Source organism: Macaca mulatta, chromosome 14 (assembly GCF_049350105.2).
Source record: "Macaca mulatta isolate MMU2019108-1 chromosome 14, T2T-MMU8v2.0, whole genome shotgun sequence".
Classification (NCBI taxonomy): Eukaryota; Metazoa; Chordata; class Mammalia; order Primates; family Cercopithecidae; genus Macaca; species Macaca mulatta.
This window is the reverse complement of record NC_133419.1, coordinates 31,343,003-31,355,194: the sequence shown is the minus strand read 5'-3', so window position 1 is coordinate 31,355,194 and position 12,192 is coordinate 31,343,003.

The following is a 12,192-nucleotide window of genomic DNA, read 5'->3' as shown; positions in this document are numbered from 1 at the left end:
AATCCCAACACTTTGGGAGGCCGAGGCGGGCAGATCACTTGAGTTCAGGAGTTTGAGACCAGCCTGGCCAACACAGCAAAACCCCATCTCTACTAAAAATATAAAAATTAGCCAGGCATGATGGTAGGAGCCTGTCATCCAAGCTACTAAGGAGGCAGGAGAATTGCTTGAACCCAGGAGGCAGAAGTTGCAGTGAGCCAAGATCATGCCACTGTACTCCAGCCCGGGCAACAGAGCAAGACTCTGTCTCAAAAAAAAAAAAAAAAAAAAAAGGTCTGACTACCCTGAGGCCACCATGCTGTGGACATCCTGCCAACAGTTCCAGCTGAGCCCAAGCCAGCCCAGGGACACGGCACATGTGGAAGAAGAAGATTCCAGATGATTGCAGTCCCTGTTATTCAAGCCTTCCCAGTTGAAGCCCTAGACAGCTGACGGCAGCGACAAGCCATTGCCCCATGTCCTCTCCAAATTCCTGATCTGCAGAATACATGAACAGAAAAAAAATGGTGCTTGTTTCATGTCATTAAGTTTGGGGCAATTTGTTACATGGTAATAATATATAACTGAAACAGAAGTGTATAAAGGAATAAGAAAAAGTCCAAGAGTATGGAGCATTGTTTAGCTGGTGTGACAGTGGGGGATAGTGAAATGCCAGTGCAGTCTGTAGTTTCTAGAGGCTGGGAGCCTAGGGGTGTTGGCAAAGGTGGCCTGTTGCAAAGAAACATTGCCTCTTTTGGTCTACACATGGGCCAGCTCCGGGAGGAGGCCCTCATATAAGATGAGGAGGCTGAAATAGGAAACAACCAGCCTGCCCTGGGAGTGTCCTTTCTCGGCCCCATGTCAGTCACAGAAGAGCCAAGAGCATTAACTGGCAGGGGAGCCACTGAAGTCTTTCAAATGCTCCCACCTGTGGAACCTGGACTCTGGGTTGCAGAGACAGAAATCCAACTCAACTAGTGTAACCAGCACACGAACAACATGACATGTAACTTGTGACCAAAATGAAACTTTATTTCTCTCAGCCCCTTTAAAGTTTACTTAGCAAGGGATGGTGACATCACACTATTCACGAGTGGCCCAACAGCACAAGTCTGGCTGTTGAATAAAACCGTGTCCCCATATGCTCGTGGAACATCGTGTTTCTATAAACAGACACTTTCTAAAGTGGTAACATGACATTTCACTGTGCTGAGGCCAAGTCGTGCCCAAGTCTATCCAGCATTTCATGACCCACCAGGTAGTAGTCCCTACATTAGACATAGCCACAGCAGTATGTATTACCTATCATCACAATCGTGCTGCAAAACAAATAACACAGCACTTCAGGAACATCTAAGAGTTAACATTCTGTTCACGAGTCTGCAGGTCAGCCAGGCAGTTTCACTGGGCTTAAGAGTGGTCACATATGCATCTACAGTCAACTGACGGTTGGCTTAGGGAGCTTGGCTGATCTTGGCTGCGCTGGGCTGTCTCACATATCTGGGGCCTTGACCTGGCTTTGCTCCTGATGTCTCATCTGCACTGAGAGGCAGGACTAGCTGCATTTCCTAGGCGGACTAAGAATCCCTAAGCCTAACTGGGATGGTGACTGCATCCACCTTTAAACACGGGGCTTGTAACTTAGCCCACACCCGACCAATCAGAGAGCTCACTAAAATGCTAATTAGGCAAAAACAGGAGGTAAAGAAATAGCCAATCATCTATTGCCTGAGAGCACAGCGGGAGGGGCAAGGATCAGGATATAAACCCAGGCATTCCACCCGGCAACCCCCTTTGGGTCCCCTCTCCTTATGTGGGAGCTCTGTTTTCACTCTATTTCACTCTATTAAATCTTGCAACTGCACTCTTCTCGTCCATGTTTTGTTATAGCTGGAGCTGAGCTTTCCCTCAGTCCACCACTGCTGTTTGCCACCATCGCAGACCTGCCGCTGACTTCCATCCCTCCGGATCCAGCCGGGTGTCCGCTGTGCTCCGGATCCAGCGAGGCGCCCATTGACACTCCCCATAGGACTAAAGGCTTGCCATTGTTCCTGCAGGGCTAAGTGCCTGGGTTTGTCCTAATCGAGCTGAACCCTGGTCACTGGGTTCCACGGTTCTCTTCCATGACCCACGGCTTCTAACAGAGCTATAACACTCACCACACAGCCCAAGATTCCATTCCTTGGAATCTGTGAGGCCAAGAACCCCGGGTCTGAGAATACGAGGCTTGCCACCATTTTGGAAGTGGCCCGCCACCATCTTGGGAGCTCTGGGAGCAAGGACCCACAGAAACACCAGGACAGGAGCAAGAGAGAGCTGGGCTCGGAACTGGCACCACTGTCCTTTCCACCGCTTTCTATCGGCCAAGACAAATCAGGTCAGCCCCTGTTCCAGGGGTGGGGATGCAGTCTTTACCTCTCAATGGGAGGAGCTGGGAATAGGGGAAAGGAAAGGAGAGCCACTTTGGAGATCAGTCTGCCACATAGCATTTCCCACCCAGTGGCAGAATACATTCGATACATAAAATTTAGAAGCATGCCCAGAAAAGGTTTGCAGTACTCCAGAATGCCAAAGTACACAGGTTGAGAACCATTAGCATACTGGTTAAGAATTGGAGCTATAGAGTGAGACATCTGGGTTTCAATTCCTTCTCTACCACTGCTGGATGACCTTGGGCAAGTTCTCAACCTTTCTAAGCCTCAGATTCTTCACCTAAAAAGTGAGAACAGTAATAGCATCCATATGATAAGGTTGTAAAGATTAAATGGTAACATCTGTTATAAAGTGCCTAACACATGGCTTCCCACATAATAAGTGCTCAATAAATAGCAATGATGATTATTATTAGTTTCATAATAAGGTGCCAAAGCAGGAACTGGAGTGCCTGGATTCACCCTGATACTGTTATCACCTTCAATTCATTTAGCTCACCCTCAGGAATGCCACCAAGTTTTGGTAAAGGTAGGCTCATAAAAGGAAGAAAAAAAAAATGAAGCATCAGTCTCCATAGTAACTAATTAAGAATATGTCCCTATGTGCTCTCCAGTTTCCCCCAAAGTGTCATAGTTTTGAAATGTGCTGGCTTTCACAAATAATCTCAGATGTGGCCAAAGATTTAGCCACAAGAATTTTCAGCATATTATTGTGAATAGTAGTGAAAAATTGGACCCATAGAAGATTGGCTAAATAAATAATACCTTTACATGATTGAATACAATGTAGCTATTAAATATGACATTGTAGGATATTTAATGACATAGAAAGATGCTGATGATACGTTGCTTAGAGAGAAGAGCAAGGAACTGCACATAGGGCAATGGACTTTTTTATTCTCCCACATTGCCCAGCACAGCTGTAAGTGCAGCATGAGGGTTCTATAATTCCTTATTGGTCAATACCAGAACTTCAGGAAGGTGGAAGGTTAGGCAATCTCCTCTTCCATTAAAGTATTATTTTCCTGACTTCAACCATTGGGTTCTTCAACCTTCATCATATTCTAAATCCAGTCATGAATAAACAGATGAAGTGTTTATCCTCATTAATAGTCAAGGATGAGCAAATCAAAATAACCCTGAGATACCACTACACACCCACCCAAATGGCTAACATTAAAAAGACTGACAATACCAAGTGCTGGTGAGGAAGTGGAGCAATGGCAACTCATATACAACCTTTTGAAAATACTTTGGCTGAAGCTGTAAAAATTGAGTGTGCATAACACAGCCCACTTTTAGTTGACACTCAACAGAAATGTGTGTGCATGTACTCTAAAATACAAACACAGGAATTTTTTGTGGCAGCATTATTTAGAACAGCCACAGGCCAGATGTGGTAGCTCACACCTATAATCCCAGCACTTTAGGAGACCAAGGCAGAAGGATTGCTTGAGGCCAGGAGATTGAGACCAGCCTGGGCAACATAGTGAGACCCCATCTCTACAAAACACAAAAAATTAGCTAGGTATGGTGGCATACACCTGTAGTAGTAGCTACTTGGGAGGCTGAGATGGGAGGATGCCTTGAGCCCAAGAGTTGGAGGCTGCAGTGAGCTATGATTGTGCCACTGCATTCCAGCCTGGGCCACAGAGCAAGACTCTTTCTCTCAAAAAAACAAAAACAAAAACAAACAGAACAGCCACAAACTGGAAACAATCCATATGTGCATTTATAATAAAATTCATAATGTCCATTTATAATAAAATTGATAACTTGTGTTATATGCATACAGAGAATCCTCTGTAATAATGTAAATGAATGAAGTATAGTTATAAGCAACAAAACAAAGTGGAACAAAATAAGCCAAATATTAAAATATATACCTACTCATAAACTATATTATATGCTTCCATTTATATAAAGTTTAAACACCCAAAACTAAACTATAGTATTAGAAGTCTGGATAGGAGTTACTCTGGGGAGGCGAGAGGAACTCTCTTGGAGTTCCTCTTGGAGTGCTGGAGGTTCTGGGGTGCTGGTAATAACCTGTTCTTGATCTGGATGGTAGTTACATGGTATTTGCTTTATGAAAACTCATGAGGCCAGGCACAGTGGCTCATGCCTGTAATACCAGCACTTTGAGAGGCCGAGGCGGGTGGATCACTTGAGATCAGGAGTTCGAGACCAGCCTGGCTAGCATGGTGAAACCCCATCTCTACTAAAAATACAAAAATTAGCCAGACAAGGTGGCAGGCACCTGTAGTCCCAGCTGTGCAGGAGGCTAAGGCATGAAAAGCGTTTGAACCCCTGGGGCAGAGGTCTAGTGAGCCGAGATCATGCCACTGCACTCCAGCCTGCGACAGAGACCCCTCAAAGAAAAGAAAGAAGGAAAATTCATGAGCTATACACTTAATAAGCTGTGTACTTTCTAGGTATTTGATATACTTTACAATACAATGTTTTCATATAATAAATTTAAAATAGATCATATAGTAAGACATGGCTTTATAGCGCTTTCTAGGAGTTAATGCCTAACAAAGTGGATTGACTGTCTTTTAGGATTCCTCAAGGGACAAGACAGCATCCCTCTGAGTGTCGCCTGACTCCCCAGCTGCACAGCCCAGCTTCTGACGATAGAGCCCAATCTGGCAGCTAATTGAGACTAGCAGAAACCCCAGCTGGGGGATTTCTGCGAGGAGCCCAAACAAGGAAAGAGACCCACCCCATAGGCACTGGTGGCTCATGGAAGCCTGTGTCTCTGCCTGCGTTGGAGATAGGAGAGCATTTAGATCTGAACAAAGCCCCTACCAGCCCCCACTGAAGGAGCTGTTTGTTTCCAAAGGCCTGGTGGAACAACTAACTGTAAGCTCGGGAGAGGAAATTACACAATGGATGTTGAAATGTGGGCTTGTTGAAAAGTTGTCACTCGAGTAATGAATGCCCTATTTCCTGTTTTTTTGCCGAAAGTTAAATGCTGGGCATAATTAGCTAGTAAAAAAGCAAGCTTGGCAGCAGAACAAAAATAGCACATTTTGGGAGCCCAGGCCAATTAAAATTGTTTATGCAGCCATTTAGCAATATTTTTCTCCAAACTATTATGACTGGGAAATATGCAGCATGAGACTGTAAGGCAAGTTCCTCAGAAGAAAAATGGCCCACACACTGATCCTTTAAACAGCCTGCTGTTCTCAGGGGATTTTATAGTAAGAATGAACACTTCCATCCTCCTGAACTCCCTGGGCCTCCTTGGGATCTTGAGAACAGCATCAGTCACACTCTGTAGCAGGCAGCTGTTGACGAGGCGCTGCAACCTGCTAATGTTAAGATTAGCCAAGCTCCCCTATGTGTTAGCAGGGCCAACGATTATGGATTTAGCTGCCTAATGCAGTCATTTAAATCATCTGGCTGATGCCATAATCGGACCGAATATATGAAACATTTTTGTTAATAACTGGACACTCTGGCTGGTGTTAGGATTCCTTGCTAGAACTCAGCAAAATTGCCCTTGGCAATGTTTGTCTCGATTCCAGCTCTTCTTCTCATTGCTGTCTCCCCTACTCCCTGTGACCCTGACAATCTTCCACCTCAAGTACTCAGATTACATCTTTCTTTCCCTCTCCAGCCTTCCTGTCAAAACCTGCTTTCAGATTCTTCATTTACAGTTGGGTAGAATAGAACAGTCTGATAACAGCTTTCAATGCTAGCAATCACAGCTTCTAGCTAAGACATGAAGCTGTGATTATGAAATTCCAGGCATTACCCCACTGGATCAAGGAATGGTGTGGGCAGTTTGGAGGCAGGGATCTTCTCAGCCTCTCCAAAAATTTGCCCAAGAGAAATAGCCTATTTTACTTAAGTTACCAGGTTAACCCACTTGGTTGAACCCCTTTATTGGCTGATAGGAGAGAGAAGATCTCTAGAGATTTTCACTCAATGCTAACACTGCCCCAGAAGCTCCTGCGCATTTTGTCTGAGCTTGGCCACCTCCTCTGCCAGAGTTGTGGATGGCAGCTCACAGGTTCTTCCCAGCCCAGAGGCATTGAGGGGAGCACCTGGGAGGCTGACTATTAAAGCCTTTTGTCCTTGCTGGATTGGACAGAATTATTCAAACAGCAGAGGAGCCATCTCCTTCCTTCCTGTTCACCCTCTGTTCTTTTTTATAATGAGTTATTAATTTGTTCATTACTTCATATGTAAGTAGTACTTATAAATATATGATTGTTAGAAACAAAATGCTTGTTCCTCGGTGCCACAAAGAAATAGCACTTGAACATAAATTTAATTTTCTCAGCAAGGCAATTTTTGCTTCTATAGAGGGGTGCGACTCGTGGATGGAGTAATGGCAAAAGCACACCTGAACAAGGGAGGGGACAGAGTTCTTATTTCTAAAGCAGGTAGCCCCTACTGTTGTGTGGTTCCCCTATTGGCTAGGGTTGGACTGCACAGTCTAAGCTAATTCCGATTGGCTATTTTAAAGAGAGTAGGCATAGAGCCAGAGTGGCGGGGTGAGCAGTTTGGTGGGACAGTTATGGAACAGGTAACTAAAGGTGACTTAGGTCAGAGCAGGTGACCAGGGGTCACTCAGGTCAAAGCAGGTGACTGGGATGAGTCAGGATGGAGCAGGTGACCAGGGGAACAGATGTGAACTACTGATTAAAAGTGGTGGAAAAGGTTGTTTACTGAAACTATGAGGAAGTTAAACTTTAAAATGGAGGACAAAGAACTGAACATACTGACATACTGATTCTTTGAAGAGAAATCTAGAACTCACTGTATCCAACATGTATGAATAAGAAACAATTTAACTTGACATTAATGGATCTCTTGGGCTTGACCCCAGCCTCCCCGTCTCACCTTTTCTCTGACTACTCATTTTCCTGAGTTTGCCAAGAACCTCCGGCCTCAGAGGCACACACTGTACTTTTCTACTTTTGTGCTTTGTTCGGGCTGTCTCTCCTGCCTGTGCTCCTTTTTCTCCACATATGCAAATCTATCCCATCATATAAGGCCAACCTGAACCCCGCTTCTTACCATAAAGACATCTCTGACCACTTCCGGCCACAGTGATCTCCTGTGCATCTGAACGCCTATAGCATTTATTCCCTCAACCTGTGCATGGCCTTTAGTCAAGAATGGCCTTTGACATGTCCTGCATTGCTATTGAACATTTTTGGCAGGGGAAGAGGGTGGCATAGGGTCAGACTCACTCCCTCCCTCCCTCCAGCCTATGGGCATTTGAGTCAGGAAGAGACCCTGGTCCACAGTTCCAGGTCAGAACTAAATGAAGTTCCTGGCAATAGTCCCGCCCCCTGGATCCCCACAGGAATTTCCTGTTAACATTCCCGCCCTCTGTTCTCCATTTCCTCTCCTCCAGGCCCCACCTCTGTCATGAGTTGCCCTGGTAGCACCTCCATTCTCTCTCCCCTCCACTTCAATAAGCAGTATAAGGCTTAAGATAAGAAAACCTTATGGGGTCAGCTCCGCAGCCCCAGAAGTGCCACCGTGTTGATTTTATTTTGTTTCTATAGGTAGATGTGGTTGCGGTGGCTGGAGTAACGCTTTGCAAAAACCAGTGATTTTGAAAGGTCATCAACCCTCTGTTATTCATTCAGCAAATATTTTCTGAGCACATCTGTGTCCCATACCCTGTGTGGGACCCCAAAAATATAGCAGTGAGCAGATGTCAGCCCCTATCCTCTGTCTTCAAGGAGCTGGTAGTCTAGAAGGTGATCCAGGCTGTTAAACAAGCAGTTAGTACAAATTCTGTATGATGGTGCTGCCAGAGGGCTAAGGTATCCCAAGAGGATAAAATTCTGTTTTGTTCAACAATATCTGCTGAGAAGCAGGGCCCACAATGCTCTTCTATGATTCTTTTCAGAGACTGCAAGTTCTTCCTTAGTGTTTCACCCAAGTCTTCAAAAATCTCAGGTTGTTCCTATTACTTGTGAAAATTAGCAGCAATCTTTATTTATTTATTTATTTTTTAAAGTGCTGGTCACAACACTTAGCAGAATTCTTCATGGATTTCAAGACAATAATCAGATCATGCCTCCAGCTTTCCACCACGTGCTTTAACTTTGTCTAGTGTTTAAAATTATGCTACAAAAGCAGTAATTCAGGCACCAAGGCGACTAGCTATTGCTTACTGAGCATGTATTCAGTGCTGGGCCCATTCCACAGAGTATATCATTTACTCCTCACACAGGTCTGGAAGAGAAGTCAGAAGGCCAGAGAGGGCCTGAGTTACCATACACCAGGCCATCAGCACCTCCTTTGAGTCTACATTCTCAGCTGTCTACCTAGTGAGCTTCTATTATTTTGACCAGACCCTCATCTGTTCTCTCCTCTTTCTGGTATCATCACTCACCTTTGCTAGATACAGACCATATAGTTGCCCCAACCTCCCTTGACGAAAAGGTAGGCAAGTGACTGAAACTAGACCCAACTGATATTGAATTTGAACTTGAACTTGATATTGAACTCCCTTGAACTTGAATCTTAAGAAGCTTGGCTGGTACTGATCTAGCCCACTATTGAGTTCCAAAGAGACACTCCTTTAAGTCTCACTTTGCTTAAGTCTATCACAGTTTATTTCTGTTGCCTGCAACCAACAAACTGTAACCAAAACTGTCGTTACTTACAAGCTGGTGCTGACAAACACAAATCTTCTTCTTCTCCTTTTGTTCCAAAGAGAGAAAGCTGATGCGGCCTGAAACTTGCAAAGTCCCCTCAGCACTTTCTGAAAGGAGGAGAGTCTTGGGTGCCAGGGCCACAGACCGTGGGACATTTGAGAAAGGAACTGCCTGATAAACAGCAAACGTGCCAAGCGAATGCTTTCAGGGAAACAAGGGTTGTCTGAACGCTATTGATTCCAGGTCCACTAATGGTTCAGGCTGCGAGGCTGGGTGTGACAGCTCTGCCTCACTCAGTGCTGTAACGCACTGCCAAGTCAGGCCTATTTTCTGGTGTCAGCAGGGAAATGGGAGACTATTAAGGAAGCACCTTATCAGGAACTGAGCTCAGTGTCACTGGGGAGATGGTGGCAATTAGCATGATGGAAGCCATGCCCCCGCTCCTAGCCAGGTGCAGAAGAAATTAGTAGACCTCCTAACTGACAGGTCAGCAAAGGCCCCAGCAGGAAGAGGTCCCTGGGCAAATGCAGATGCTGGCTTTTCTCCCATTGGGAAGATCCCTACCCCTTCCTAGCCATCTTCTGAGGTGCTCTCCACACACTCATTTGGGGGTGTGTGTCTCTCTACTTTGCCTTTCCCCAGTTGCAAAAGCAATAAAAACCCTTCTCATGTGAATGGTGCGTCGTATGGATTATGTCAGGCAGCAGTGAGGGCAAGGGCCCAAGATTTGGAGACTAGAGTGTCTGGGACAAATGGGTGAATAAGGCAGACACTGTCTTTGCCTTCTGTGGCTCTGAATCTAGAGGAAGCTACAAGTGAATGTGTGAGGGGCCTTACTTTGAAGAAACGCTCACACATGGCTTATCACTTCTCACCCACCCTTTACCCCATTCCAAACACAGGTGATGTAAAGGAAGTGGGTCTAGCCTGCAAGCTGGGAGACCCATTTCCTGCCCTGCGTGAGTTTACTGTATGACATCTCAAAGACCCCTTTGCCTCTCTGAGCTTCTGTTTTCTCAACTATAAAATGAGGCAATCACTAGGTGTTCTCGGAGTTAGTGCCTCTCTCCAAGAAGCAGATCCCAGGAAAGGATTGAACATGAGAGGACTTAACAAGAAGAAATGCCTGTGAGAAAAATGGTGAGGGAGCTGGGAAAAGCTGAGAGAGCCTCGGAGGCCCCATGAGGCAGGTCTGACTCTGAGTGAACAAGAGCGAGAAGGAGTGAAATGGAGGCAACTTAGACTGTACTGCAGTCTAAGGAAGGCTCAGAAAGGCCATCAGAGAGTCCTTGAGCCAAAGTGGGCTATCAGAGGAGTCCAGTGTCTTCCAGAGACAGAACTACTTTAGCCTCTCTGCTGCATTCTGTCATCCGGAAGCAGCTTGCGGGAGGCCGGGCCTTGGAGCACACAGTGATGGATTGTGGAGCCAGCAGCTGGGGCCTCCTGTCATTGCAGGGCAGCAAGGTGCATTCTTTTGGCAACAGCAATCTCTAAGCATCCTGGATGCCCTGCTGTTCCATGTGACAACAGACCCCAGACCCATGGCAACTTGAGAGGGCCTGGCTGGGCACAGCCCGGCAGGCCGACCTCTTAAGTAGCCCCTGCGTGGCAGCTGTTCTCGCACATTCCCTGATGGCAAAGTTGGCAGGATATTTATGTTTGTTTGACACTTTGGGATCAAATGTTTCCTGTCTCTCCTATTTTTGGCCTTGCTTTGGTCTTCAGAGAAGGGAAGTTGGGGGCTTCAGTTTCCCTGCTGCTGTCTTTGTTTGAAGTAAAGCCAAACAAAAGACACCCTACCCTGATCATGTCTGTCCTGCCTTTCCTGGGGCCTCCCAGCCCTGCAGCAGCTCCGCCTCCTGGACCCTCCACGCGTGTGTCTACACGTAGGAAGCAGTATGGGTCTGCTATTCAACTTCTAGGTGGGTCTGGGCTTAGACAAACCTGGATATGTGTATTTGTTCCACCATTGCCAGCAGCACAACCCTGAGCAAATGGTTACCTTGGTAAGCCCTAACTTCCTCATCTATAAAATGGGGATATTTGCCTAACTCATTGCTTGAATCCAGGAGTTCAAGACCAGCGTGGGCAAAAGAGTGAGACCCTATCTCTAAAACAAAACAAAACAAAAAATTTTAAATTAGCTAAGTGTGTGTGGCACGCACCTGTGGTCCCAGCTACTTGGAAGGCTGAGGTGGGAGGATCATTTGAGTCAGAGAGACTGAGGCTATAGTGAGCCATGATCACATCACTTCACTCCAGCCTGGTTGACGGAGCAAGACCCTGTCAAAAGGAAAAGAAAAGAAAAGAAAAGAAAAAAGAAAAAAACCTACCTTATAGAGTCATTGCGAGGATTAAATAAGGCACACACGTGAAGTCTTCAGTATAGCTTGCTTATGGAACACGCTCAGTGAATGATACTTACTAGTTGTAGCACTTACAAAACATCTACTGTCAGTCTTATTATTACCTTCAGTAGTATCTTCTGGTGAGTGACATGGAGGTCTTGGAAGTTTCTCCTATCCTCAAGAAGCATACAGACTAGAATAATAACACACAAAAAGCCTTGCTGAGATCAGCCACTAGGGTTTTGGAGGTTGGTTTGCAGAAGTTTGCCACAGTTAGGTCTGTCTCATTCATTTCTCCACTTTTACAAGGCTTCCCTCTCATGTCTGCACGTGTGATCTGAATGGATGGGCAGTGTCTTAGACCCGGCACACCACAGCGTGTAGAGATGGTGCTCCAGGCATGACGAGAGGCACTGAGCGGACTGGGGACCAGGAAGAGAGCTGGTTGGGAGTGATGATAGATACAGCAGGAGGGAGAGGTGTGCCCTCAAGCCCCAGTGATAAAGGGCCTCATAGACCAGATTAAGGAATGGGACTTGATCCTGAAGGCAACGAGGGTGCCCTTGAAGAGTTTCAAGTGGGAGAGTGATGTAATCAGATTTGTCTGATGGCTTCAGAACAATGTACCAGGTTAGCCCCTTTCCCTGGGGAAAGCCTGTCCCCTGGGAAGGAAAATAGGAAGAGAAAGAACTGGAATTGCCACCGCCCCTTAAAAGCACTGCCTGCTCAAACTTTCCCTGACCTGTCGTGTCTGAACAAAGGCCCCATGGCCAGCTGGAGAGGAGCCTTGTTGATTAC